Raw genomic sequence first — 14312 nt, 5'->3', positions numbered from 1 at the left:
AGACATACCACTTTCTGACAGTCTTTGTGGAAGTACATTTAAAACTGATTTCTGCAGAACACCTTGCCTTAGAAGTCAAATGAAAAAGATAAAACACAGAAGAACATGAAGAAACTGTTTGTCACAGGAAGGATTTTGTTTTAATTTGCATGTAATTTAGTATACCTGTAAAAACACTGTACATGGCTACAACCTGTTTGCTGACCGAGCATTTTATTTTATTCCACTGACTTTTATTACAGAATGTGTTTTGTGCTTGGTTGTCGGAGACTGGCTGAACATAGGATATCTCTATATACTGTCAATATTATTGAAAAAATATTATATCTGCCCACCGTATGCTGGAATAGGCTTCAACAAGGAAAGCCAACCTTCCCTGGATAATTAAAGGTTAAACTATAGTATTTACGGGGATGTCTATTAATGGCATATTGATGTTTTTTTCTTACATTTTGAATTTAATATTTACAGTTTCACAATAATACTCAAAGAAGGGGGGAAAAGTCACTTCAGAACAACTGAAATCAGTATCATAACAACAAAAGAAAATCTGATGCTTGACTAGCTGTGTACTACCTACTCAGTAGTTTGACGTTTCCCAGTTTTCCTTTATATTGTTATGTATAAATACACATTGACATTTAAAATGACTGCAGACATGTTCAAATCACATTTTCTTCTTTTTCAATGTTTCATTCTTCAAATATAGCAGAATTTACTGAATACAGACTACTTTGCAGTTAAACCTGAAAAATGTTCACGCACCTCTTTCATTGTATCACATTGAACTAAGACATCAATAGAACTCCTAGGACTCATACATCGTCTACTAATGTCAAAGTCCTTTTTAAGCTCAGACAATAACGGACAACTCAGATATCCACAAAGGGGACAGCTGATTAATGGGTATTTCTGGCTGCAATTTAAGACATTACTGACAGGAATGACAATTAGCAGCAAATCCTCACAGTTCAAAGCAGCACGACATAAAATGCGAGGACTGTTAAGCATAAAGGATGTAGTTGATAGCTGGTACAGTATTCTGAATTTAAGAGCTCATGCATGTAGAGGTGTGAAGTATGGGTTTGTTTTGGTGACACTGTATATTAATTTAATTACACACTGGGAATAACACTGCCAAACACGTTACAAGATACTTTGTCACAAGTGCAGCATAGATTCACTTAGTCAAACAATTTATAAAACAGCCTAATTACTCCACTGAATGTGAACCTAATGAAGAAAGCTCACATTTCTTTAAACCCCATTCCTCATGCGGCCTGGTGGTCTTACTGTGATATCAATATGGATATTGTGATCTGGACTAGTATTAAATTAAAATATGTAAAACAGATGTACTAAAGCTTGTTAAAGTATGATGAGGACATTAGATGTATCAAAGCCTGTACACCTAAGTTGCTCCAGGTCACTGAATCAATTTCTAACTACTGCAGTATGATTTAAAAGTTCTCACCTTTGCCTAGCATTAACACAGATGCTTCCAGAACCAGCCTGGTCTGACTGTGGATTGTAATTCAGATTTTTAGCAGCGTGGTGGCTGCTATTAACATAATGAAAAATGAAGTAAGATTTGGTCTCTGGAATTGCTTAAGGTTATGGCCACGGACATCATCAATGCCCGCTGTGTGTGAAGTAGCTGCTAATGTGTTTAGAGGTCTGGAGTATCTGGCATCGAAGGTGTTTGTGTTTAGTTCTAATTCAAAATGCAATGCTAGTAATCGTCGGTACCATCAAACTACTAAACCCAAAGGGCTCGCTTAAGCTGCCAAGCTAATGATTCATGAGAATAACTGAGCCTGCAAGATTTAGTGGAGGTTGTCCCTACTTTGTTATGTTGAAGCTCCTTGGGCATAAATTAAATGTAAATGTATCTCCGTCCTGGCAGTCTAAGCCTACCACGTTGGGCAGCATTAGAGCGAAGTATCCATGTTCAATTGCCCCGACAGATTTAATCCACTTTGTGTGCTTAGCTGAGATTCTGCCAGCTAATATGGACACTTACTCACCTACTGTTAGTGACTAATTAAAACATATCTTTCAATAACAAAACTGCCTTTCACTGAAAATATGCTGGTTTGGTGAGTTACATGTTATGCTAGGTTTACTGATACTGTGCTGAGTAATTATTGGTGCTTATTAAAATTCCTCTTTTGTTATCCATTGCTTTTGTTAAAAGATACAGATGGCCAATAAAATTAGTTGCAAGCCCTTGGAGAGTGTTCAAATGTGAGGATCACCAATTGGCGCTTGAAGTTGGGGTCTCTGGAGACTCTAGTCTAGGTAATAGCAGGCAAAAATGGATTAAGTGCTGCTATTTTTGTGTAACTTGAATACGAGAAGATTGAAATCTAAGAATAGAAGACGTGACTTAACTTTAAACAAAGATGCATACATATAATGAATAGAGAATACACTTTTGAAGCAAAGCTATTTGAAAATATAGCCTTTAAAATGACATTTTCTGATCAAAATGTAAATAACCTGCAGTACAGTTCCATGTGATGTGGAAAACTGAATAAATAATTCTTATATTGTGGTTAAACTCCTACCAAAGTTCTTTAGCCTCTGATTATCCTGACATATATCCGTGTACTGGGATGTGTCACTATAAAATTTCAAATTATACACATATTCCAGCTATTAAAAAACATAATGTTACTGGATTATAAAACAAAATGTTGTTGTATTGCTGCTCCAGTATTAATTGTTGTTTTTAAATGTAGTTAGTCATGTTCTCCATATATTCACTGCACACTCTTCACTATTGTGGTTTTGGAATATATCTGTTTTTATCACATATACTGTGTCCACAGTTTGAGGCATCATAACCTGTATGTTAGGCTGTGACTCAGATCAACCCCTGTAAAAGTAACGACGGGCAGTTCGTGACACGCATGAAGACCCTGTTATGCACCACACTCATTTACAGGCAGGCAGCTCAGCTCCCCTCTATGTCAGTCATAACTCAGCCATTTTGTGAGGTGTGGTGCAGAGGATGAGGTCAGACCACTGGCGCTGTTCACTGGCTGATAATCGCTGATGGCTTTGAGTGGTCTTCAGAGTGGGATCCAAACAAAAAATCATCATCACATTGATATTCACACCAAACAACACGAACTGATCAAGGCCTTTTTTTTCTGAAAAAAAGAAGAAGCCTCAGAATGAGGCTGCTCTTCAAGATAGTTTCTTTCAATTGTCTCAATCAATTGCAGATGACTCAACAAGCATTTAGTCTTTTTTTCTACAATTGAGGGAAATTGAATTAAATAAAATGTTGCACTATGTTATGATGAATTATGTGTTTACCCCTGTATGGTAGGAGTGTGTGACTATACTGCAAGCTAAACCTACTTTATAATTCATCTGTATAGCATCCAACATATTTGCATGAATCAGTGCATTAGCTGCTGTGCTTTATAAATAGCTTGCTTCTGAAGGTGTCTCTAGTGACATGTTACAGCTATTTTCTGCTTAGGGCCACATATTAATAAATGTCAGTAGCGGTGAGCTAGCTTAGGCACTGACTTTATGCACTGCTGAATCGGTGAATTGACCCTAGACCCTGACACCACACTTCAGTTCATATTAAGACAACACAGTCAGGGCGCTGAGCTGAGACTTGACTTTGACGGACACACAAGTCGTTATCTCTGTTGGCTGTCACTAATCATATGCATCCACGGAGTAATGACTCAGGACATAGGGATGACAGATTTTCAAGGGTAAAACTTGCTCCACGTTTCTGTTAGTCAGCTGGTGTGTTAACCATCACACGAAGCACAGTGTGACCGCAGTGACACATGGTGCAGTATACTGGTGCTTTATAAAGTCAATAAAAGCATTAATAAAGTGCTTTGATCAAATGGATTTGTGCAGTGGAATTGACTGGGTGACACTTCAAGACGCTTATGTTATCTTATACCCCACATAATTGCGCGACATAACTGAGAATTTCATACTCTGTGAAAATAGTAAGTTCCCACATCATTTCTTACAACAGCCAATTCTTTATTTTTTAATTTAACCTCAAATTACAGAGCTTCTTCACATTCAAACACATGAATACACTGCAGGAGACCAGAACTGACAGTTCATTATATGTGCTTTGCATGTAAGACAGAAAACTCTTGTTCAGCTAAATTCTCCAACCTTCAAAATTAGACAAATCTCAAAAAATGTCTTAATTGAAAGGCCAGTTTTTCTAGATTTGATTGTTAATGATAAAATTAAAGAGATTCTTGTACAGTGCTTAATATAAATCAAACCTAAATGTAGTTATGCATGAAGGACAAAGCTGAGTTAACCAAGTTGATAATTGGGTTTGTGTGAGGCCATTTATCTTCATACAAGAATCTGTCATATGTTTCCAAAGGGGTTAAACTAGAACATGATCACTAACAGCAGACGTCAACCTTATAATCACATAAATTCACTGCCATTTGAAAGCACTGTTTTTTTTTTTCTTCTTTTCACACTTCTCCTTTTCAAAGTCTTATTTTTGCTTCACCTTCATGGCCATTACTGACTCAGTTCTCCTGAGGAAAGAGAATAGTCAGATTAGAAATGATTGCCTGCTTGTCCCTGCTGCCATGTTTCCAAGACTTTCTCATAACCATTTCACATTATCTGCATTCACTGCAGTGATCTTCTCATCTGCATGGTGGCAGTCCTACTGCCAGCACAAGGACAAGAAATTGGACCTCAGCAGGGTGCTAAATGTGCCTTCAATCTCAACAATCCTTTTAATCTTTCATCAATCATGTGGAAGCAGCTCGGAGCCCCGATCCTATTACAGTTTGAGGGCAACAGCTTCGAATTGACAAGCATGAGAACTGCAGTGAAAGTTTGCCATGCAAGAAAGTTGTGATGGAAACTGGGTTTGACTTGGCAATTTGAGGAGAAAATCCTCAAACTGGTTTGCTAAAAATCAAAGCAAACAAACAGGCAATTGGGGGTGGTATTTCACTCGCTGTCAACACAAGGATCTTGAAAGAACATAGAAAAAACCTAGAAGTTTCTAAAAATTGTTTTCTTCAGCAGCACTGAAAATGGCAATCACCAAAGCCAAATGAAATGCAAACCTAAACGGAGTCTGAATTCACAAAGTCTGCTGAGGCCAAGTGGCTGTTAAGTGGGAAGTTCAGAAATAAAGCCAAACAGCAATGCATCATCACAGTTTGCGTGATAGTAATTTAGCAAACATTTTAGGTCCAAATCAAGGCCAATCAGCTGGAAATGTGCTTTTGAGTAAATCGGGGTGATCTTATTACACTGTTGGTGTTGGTGTACTGCAGTGAACAATATATCTCATACTTGTTGCCTCAGGTTTGTGTAGTAGAAAATTGGAATAACTGAGGTTCTGATATTGAACGGATAAAGAGTATGAATTCCAAACTAAATCAGTTTTAACTAGCAATTTTAAATGTCAGAACATTTCACAAGTACAATTTCTTATTATGCTTAAATACGACATAGTCACACACTGATAAATGTGTCCTCCCTTGTTGTGGTTGTGACTAACCGCTTTAAAGTGAACTATGAGAAAAGTAAACTCAACAATTTAGAATTCAATTTCAAAGCTAAAATAATATTGCTGGGAACAGTCTGCTTATTTATTTACTGACATAAGTCTTATTATTGGGAACCTTTTTAATATCAGTTTTTGTGCAGTTGTGTTTGTTATACTTTTTTGTCAGCATAACATGTTCTTTTTAGTTTCTTTTTCATTATGTTGGGTTCAATCGAACACATCATGTAGGTATCCATTTAATCAAGTGAACTACTGATTTAATAAAAGAATTACATTAAAATGTAAATTGTAAATCTTTTTGTAAGTATAATGGCACATTGTGGCACTCTAATTGCTAACCTTACATTATTATCAGCGTTCTTACTCAACATAAATATATAAGTAGTTTTAGATTTTATTCGTGAAATTGAAAAAGCAGTAAATCATCTAACTTTGCACAGAGCTGCTCTTTTTAGTGTATAGGTCATATTTTTTGATGTGTCACTTACTAGGGGGTTGTAAAACGGCCAAAATGAATTTTGTCTGCTCTTTTCTACAAAAATACCTCTAAATGTCGTAAGTACAACAAAAGCCTCAAAAGCCACCCTTACTTTAGGGCTTATTGTGGAGAACGCAGCATGCAGTATTTTTGTGGTTTCTTATGATTTTCTTTATTCATTAATAGGAAATAGGAAAGGGAAAGAAAAAAAAAAAAAGACAGACAGTGGGGGTAGAACATAGCCAAGCATCCCCTAATTAAGGGTTTTATGGGGCATGTAATTTGAATCACAGCATTAAGCTTTGATTTCGAAAGCAAGCACGTTTTTTTTTTTCTTTGGATGTTATAAGAACACAGTGCTACACACTGAAGTCTCGAAGGTTTATAGTTATTGCAAAACAGACTGAAATCTCAGATCAAATTAATCAGACAACAGTTTGAATTTCATTGATCAGATATTTGAGAAGTCCACTATGAAATTTCTTCATACTGCCCTCATCCATGTACCCCGTAGAGCATGTTCTAATTATAAAAGTGATTATGAGACCATGTACATTCGCTGTCACTTTTCTGAGCAGGTACTCTACCTGCATCTGGAGTTTTGATGGAAACAGCTGTACAGCTGTGATATAAATGCATTTGTTGATATGTGCTGTAGCTACTTGCTCTCTCTCTTTTGTATAATTGTGAAACTTATTTCACTGAGCACCAAATTCATGTTTTTATTGATCCTATTCTATATTAGCTATATACATACCTGCTGTAATTCATTCTTATGTTTCCACTGTTTTGAGTGTTTTCTTTATTTCTGTAAAGAACTGTAAAGAAACTTCTGTTGGTACCGTAGTTCTGACTGTCAGCACAACTACATGCTTTCTCTTATTTTTCCCAGACCCAGTTTCACCCCAGAGATCATTAATTATGCGCATTATTCTATTTAAACCTACAGCAGAAGATATTTCCTCCGTTGTTGGGTGGCAACTTGGTCAATGTAGGTCCAGTATTCATACACCTTTAACCTTATTTTTGATCTCGTCCTAGTGTACAGGTAATATTTTTTAGAAGTAAATTGCTGCCTGCTGTGGCCAAAATGCCTCTATGAGAGCTATCAGACAAATAGCCTGCTAATTCAGGTGATAAATCTCTGTAGGTTTGTCACTATAGGAGAATATACTGTGCAATATAATTTGTAAAATAGTTTTGAGTAACTAAAATATGTTTATTTATATATTTAGACTTAGCTCAAATAGCATTGTTCTCTGTGCTTTGACAGTTGTATGTAAATTAAATGTATTTTCCAGATAATATTACAGAGCTATTACAGAGATCAATTCCTGTTGATGGTTTAGCACAAACTATGGCTGTGAGCTTCAACATATAACCTGGATTCATTTATTTTTCCCACATGGGGCCACTTTAAAACTGGTACATAACCAGTGAATTACAGCCTACCACCGGCAAACATCAGCCTGAATGCAGCTTCTCAAACTGAAACTGGCCTCTTTCCTCCTGTTGCCTAGGTCAACGGCAAGTCTCACATTCCCACAATGACATGACCACAATGCCAGGCCAGTCTTAAGTTTTACATTTGAAAGCATATTTAACTTTTCACTCATCCATTCACAGCCTGTGAGCAGTAAGACTCTGAACCTGGCCAAGATTAGCTTTTGCCAGACAATGCAGTGAATTAAAGGCCACACACGGCCCCTCTCTTGTTCTCGGGGTGACCAAACACACTTCTGGGGCCAGGAACTCTTGACCAATCTCTTTAACCTGCAGGAAAAACTAGGAATCAGAGATAAGTATATGCCAATGGAGGTAGGATCAGTGCCTACCCAGACAAAAGTGTTGGGAGATAGAACAAGACAGATGGTCTTTTTTTTCTTTGCTAACCTACTAAACTTCAGTGTGAGAGGTTTTAGAGAAGGTTGAGGGAGAAATGGCTGAAATATATTGTTGTATACTAGTACACTGTAGTTATTTATTTAGCCCTAATTGAGAGAGTTGACATCGAAATGCTAAAATATGTTCACTTAGACTATTCTACTAAAAACATGTAATGATTCAATCAGAAAATACTTTAGTCTGAACATCCCAGTTAATATTGAGATGTTGCTGTTCCCTCTTAAATATTAATCAAGAATTCACAAACAAGCCAAACACAGCTGATTACACATTTACCCCAAAGATTTAATTATTAAGGAAAGGAAAGTCTAATGTGAAAAAAAAAACAACAACTAGCACATTGCTACTTGATAAATAAATGTACAAACTGCTGAGAATTTGGGAAAAACTTAAAACTATATCTGTCGAGAACCAGTGAATAAAAAATTCAGAAAGACTTTATGATCATGATTATTGTCCATATGAGTCCATATTCATTCATTAGCTCTAGCAGCTTTTCTCCCATTAGGCAAGGAAAGGACAGGTCAGGGTATCATAGGGCTGAGTATGATTTGCTGTAGTATAGTTATTATCTAATATCTAAAAAAAATGACTTGATGTCTCATAATTGATATTTGACAGATTTAATTAATGAAAATGTTGTTGACATTTGTATCTTCTGGGAACTGGACACTCTTATATATATAAAAAAAAAGATTATAGAAAGTCATTCAACATGGGCATTTCCAGTGTTAATACATGACATCCTGTACTAACACATCCTGTACTCTGAACCACTAAGTCATTATTTCTAATTAGTAATAATATGCAATCTTGAGTCAATAACAGATTACAGAAAGTCATTTCACATGGGCACTTCCAGTAACACTTGGGTTAATATGTAAAACCATGTACACATTTACAACATAATCAGAAAAAATAACAGAATTCATTAGATCAGACTTGTGACAGTGTATGACAGTATATTATGACTTAATGATAGGACACAGATACAAACTGCACCACTCCACCCTCATTTGGACTGAGTGTGACCTTACAACTGGCAATAATTATGTTATTTTAGACTTAGTCTTGTTGGAAAATCGACTCTAAGGAAATGGCTTCTCCCTGTAATTTGTTAATATATGTGGATATTTCCCTACATGGGAGTGCCTTCAGTTTACCGGGTAAATAAAATATAATGTAGGCTACAACAACATCAAAGTAAACTGTTCAGTTTGCGAGCATCAGTCTGGCTTTTTTCGGGGAGGATAAGAGCAGGAACACCTAAGAAGCAGATATGTGGAGGGACTATAGGCTGGAACCGAAGGGGGCGACCACGCACAGCCGCACACTCATCCTTGCTCCAAACTCGTAATTGTAAATGGTGAGAGACTACGCAGCTCATCAGCTGGCGTGTCACCTTATCTCTCTCTGTGTCCGGGGACTGTTTCACCTATTCCTCCACGAAGGGTTCAGTTTTAGTGCGTTCATTCAGATCTGTGCGTGTTGATGGGCTTCTTGGACGGCTGCCTCTCTCCTCGGTGTGTGCCTCCCTGAGACCGCTGTAAGCAGCAGCAGCACCTTGGACGAGCAGCAGCAGCAGCAGCAGCAGGAGGAGGAGGAGGAGGAGGAGGAGGATTTTTCTCTGCCGTACCGTGTCGTGCACGGTGGAAATACACTCGCCTGCTCTGGGTACTATCAAAACGAAAGGGAGGGAAGAAGGAGACGAAGTAGCAGCATAAAGGCTTTTAGGGACATCGCAGAGCACATTGGTGAATAGTCACGGACACAGGCCTGCTACGTTGGACGTGTCTTCAGAATGGTAAGGTTCATTTTGGGGAGATTTTTTTTTTTTTTTTTTTTTTTTTGCCAGTGTTGCAGAAACAAACACAGACAGCTGCACACAGGCATCATGCAGTAGTGGGGCATGTACGGAGAGCTAATGTGGGGAGCCGCGATCAGTTTCACTACACACGCTTGGTTTTCGGGCATTTGCATCGTTGTTTGTGCCGTTTCTGTGTAAATGCGCCCATTTGTCCGTGCGTTATCGCTCGGACGGGGCAGATTTACGGCGCTTCGTGCGCGGTGCAGCACGGCAGCCTACCTGCCCCTCGCTCCTCGGGTTTTTTTTTTAGCAGCTTCAAGGGTTTGTTGACCGTCTTAACGCCGCACTGTGCGGATTTGATCGCCAGGAAGGCATCAGAAAGTCCACAGTTGAATTTCCAAAAGAAACGGGTCCAGAAATGGAGAATGGCTGCAGCGCGTCCTGAATGATGTGGCACATAGGTACATAAATAACGGATGAAGACGGACACGGAGCCGCTTTGTGAATTCAGGGGTAGGTTAAAGTGTCCTCCTGCATGCACAAGAAATACACGGAGCAACTTTATGGGAAATGACCACGGCTCCAAAAAATGGTGCCAATTACATCAGTACAAACTGTGCTGTTTGAATTTAAAGGCGTGGAAGGAAAATGTAGACTGGTCTGTTTGAGATTTATTTCCAGTTGACTCCATATTAAACTTTGTAGTAGCCTCTGTGTGTATTACTGAGTGGTACCTGTACCAAACCAGTAGATAGTGTCTGCGTATTCTTGTTTTAAACGGAGCAAGGCTCAGAAAACTGCATGAAAAAAAAATCTGCCCTTGAAATACAGTGATTTAACAACATCAGCACAAAAGGCCTAATGTAAAAGTCTTATCAAATTAAATCTTACATTTACCATAATCTGACTAGTCTTTTTTTTTTTAAAGTCGTATTCTTTACAAGGCAGAACGTTGAAAACTTCATCATCACATGTGGTTGAAAGAAATGACCAACACACCTCTCCATTTGATTGTGTGGCACTTTACAAACATTTGAGACTGAAGGAGTAAAAGTGTGAGTGGGACCCCTGGGAGTTATTGTTGGGGCCCTACACACAGCTTAGACCAGCTCTGGACTCTGATTGGGCCAATTTTAAGACTAACACACACACTTCTGAGTGTAGTGCTCACACTGGTAGTAGACTTTCAGCTTTAGCCCCGTCACACTAATTCAGATTATTAAAACTAATATTAAACAAAGATACGGGTGAAGCTTTGTGTCAAATAAAGATTCATTAACTTTTGTTAAACTTCTCAAAAAGTTTTTATAATTAATGCGAACTACAACTTTGACATAAAAACTCTCTGTGAGCCAGGTGTATGTTTTTAAAGGTGTTGTCCGTCTGTTAGTAATTAAACCTTTCCCAGGACATGTTGCAGACATCCAGACCATTAAGAATCTACTTGATGTGTGAGTGTGTGTGTGAGAACTTGGGGCTGGGGGGGTTTGAATGTAACAGAGCTAAGTGCCACCATTGGCCATAGCGGGGTGCGTGACCTCAGATATTAGAGGTTAAATCCAGGGGAATCTAGGGGCCCTCCATTCTCCATGGCAAGTGTTTGGTGGAGACATCAAATGAGAAGTCTGAAGTTGTTAGGTCCCGCCGAGGTTAACCTTTGTAGAACAAGACTGCATTCTCCCACTTGTCTTTGTCGTGCTGATGAGCTCCAAGAAGCAGTCTCACCACTAGTTCTCTGCATGATAAGAGGGGAAACAACCCTCCCTTTGTGGTCACAAATGAAAAATCTGTTGCTTGTCTTTTTGCCTTTGTTATCTCACTGTGAACTGAACACACAGCTATTCTCCAGTGGACAGATTGCTGAAACAAAGATGACATGTAAGTTGCAGTTAGACCTTGTTATATTCCATGAACGATTGGTGTGTTTGAACTAATGTTGGCAGTGCACGGGGCCAGAATAATGACAGAGAGGAAACAATGAAATGCTTTTGTCCCTCTGGAGTTCTCCAAATGGATATTGTGTATTTCAAGTAATAGTTGTTGCGAGAAGTCAACTGTCATCCAGGGAGGGAACGGCTGCATTGGAGGGAAATGGATACTGTAGATGGTCAGCTACTTCCTCTGCGATCTTCTGTGACTCAGTGAGAAGACCATCACAGTAGAGAGCATGTCATGCTCATTGGAAATTAAATATCGTCGGCAGTATAGTTTTTACTGGTTTGCACAACACAAAACCTCCAAGAAATCCTTCACCTGTAAAGTCAGAATTTCTACATTTAATACATGTAAATGGCACAGCAGTTTTTCCTGTTACTTTGTACAGTCGTGATCCTCGTGTACCTGCTTTTTCAACTCAGTAGCACTGACTACAACAAAAGAATTTTGTAGCCTGGAGCATTATGTTTAGTTGAAGCTGCAGTCTGTCATCTTGTGATTTATCACACATAGAACTAATGGGTAGCTGTCACAATTACATCGCTTTATTGGGCATGAAAGCTGGGCACCGCGTTCCCTCTTCCTCCCTCCCTCCACTCTTCTCTTTCACACACTTAATCCCGGCTTTTTTTCCCCCCAAATGTTGACAGGACAGCTCCAGACTTTGTGTGATAAGTTGAGGACACTGCAGAAATCAAAAGCATGTGGTCTTACCAAGTGACCAGCTGAATGTTGCAAAGCCAGTTTTCTTCATGAGTAGTCACCACTTGATAGTGTCTGTGTATGAATAGGCTGTATATAGAAACTATGGATTCATAACTACAGCATTAAATCAATCAATCAAATCTCTTAATCTAACAGGGCAGATTGAAATTACAGTTATTTTTGTAGCTAACATTGACCTGCTCTGAGTTTAAAAATAGAATTCAATTGTTTGAGGCAGCTTGCTTTCAGAAAGCTTCATGGTTTGTTGTGAGATGTTGAATCAAAAATGAGAAGTGACAAGCACCTAAAAACTTTTAGAAAGCTAAGGACTTTTTAAATAACTAAAGAGCCGGCAAATTGCAGTGCAGAGCAGTCCCCAGTTGATTTCACCTTGCTTTTAGTTCCAAAATAAACATAATTGAAGAACTTAACTTTGATGTATTAATGCTATAACTCTGCTGTGCTGACTTATATGCATTGGTGCCCGTACCTCACTAAATGAAGAGAAATCCAAGTTCCCTGATTAATGGAAATGTTTAATTTTGTCTCATTTAATAGGATGCACTTAGTGATTTTATTTTAAATGAAGGGGAATTTGAAGGCAACAGAAAATGAAATTACATTGAGGTATGTAGAACCCCTAACAACCATAACACCTTTTGCATCTTGATGAGGGATAAGCCATCTTAATAATATTATTAAACGTTAATTCCATTTGGGAGGATTTGCGAAATGTGTCTGCACATTCTTATGCTGGAATTTTCACAGTTTTTGCTCTTCTCTCGAAAACTATCAGTTCTATTTTTCAGAGAACTGGAATCTTACACCTGTTTGGTGCTCTGAAAGTCAGAATCACTCAAACAAAGTACTTGAGGAGTGAGGTTGAGGTTGAAATTATGCACTCAAGCCCCCAGACGCAGGGTAGTATTTCTCCTCTGGGCACACAGCAACAGACTCTCCTTTGTGTCCGACATTTCATAGTACACATGTAGCAATTTTTAAGATGACTCTAATTTCTGCAGAAGCTAATGACATTTTGCAGGTGTGGTACTCATTAGCTTTACATTCTCTGCTTTGATATATTTTTGTCTGCACAGTGCCACAGCCGACCATTAGCTTGGTCTACTTATATAATTCCAGTTAGAATATTTTACAGAGTAAGAAACATTATCTCAGGAACTACACTAGGGTATAGTTGGAGTGAGAGCAACTGTGATGGCCATTGTTGGAAGGCCTTTATTAATTCTGTATCTCTTACATCAATAATTTAAATTGTTCTTTGTGTATCTTACATGAAGCCACACTGTGTGCACTTTTATTTAGGGCAAAAAGTCTCACTAGTTGCAGACCTGCATTTTGAAATATAATATTAACAATAATAATAATTGATACTTTATTAAACCCCTTTGGGGAAATTCTTTGTGATACACCTTCATTACTTAACTTTTTCACTTCCTTTGTGAATGCACGTAACAACAGGCTGTGTAATAATAATAATAATAGGCATTTCCTCAGTGTTTAACATCATAGATAAGCCCAAGACTTGTATCCTTGTATATTCAATATATCAACCTGGTTTGATGTGCCAGCATGGCAGGATTCTAAGCATTGGCTGCAAACCCCACAGCACACAAGCTCAAAACAAGTCGGTTTAGTTATCTTTGATTCTTTGTCATGTGTAACATGCTTAAAGATGCCTTTAGCTGACAGAGTGCAGTTCTCAGTTTTAGACATGTTTTTTGACCAGTAGTGGGATCGGCAGTCATCTCTGGAGGGTCATTAAAGCTGATGTTTGTCTTGCATGGTTGTTAACAGCCAAATAATGTGAAGCCATTTTACAGGACCGAGTGCACTTAGTGGCACAAACAACGTTTCTCTTAGCATATCCCATATTCTCAGATGATAATGTACCCAAGCAGAGAAAGCAATCA

At 38.3% G+C, this 14312-nt stretch overlaps 1 protein-coding gene across 1 annotated transcript in view; it reads left to right on the top strand.

Annotated features, from left to right (window-relative positions):
• The first annotated feature begins 9613 nt into the window (after positions 1–9613).
• The window catches only part of tenm4 (teneurin transmembrane protein 4), a 130580-nt gene continuing 125881 nt past the window's right edge, over positions 9614–14312 (top strand). The window contains exon 1 of the mRNA XM_026340724.1: positions 9614–9738. The gene's annotated coding sequence lies outside the window, so the exon portion shown is untranslated. The remainder of the gene's footprint in view (positions 9739–14312) is intronic.

Source organism: Anabas testudineus, chromosome 13 (genome assembly GCF_900324465.2).
Source record: "Anabas testudineus chromosome 13, fAnaTes1.2, whole genome shotgun sequence".
Taxonomy (NCBI): Eukaryota; Metazoa; Chordata; class Actinopteri; order Anabantiformes; family Anabantidae; genus Anabas; species Anabas testudineus.
This window is presented reverse-complemented; position numbering and strand designations above follow the sequence as displayed.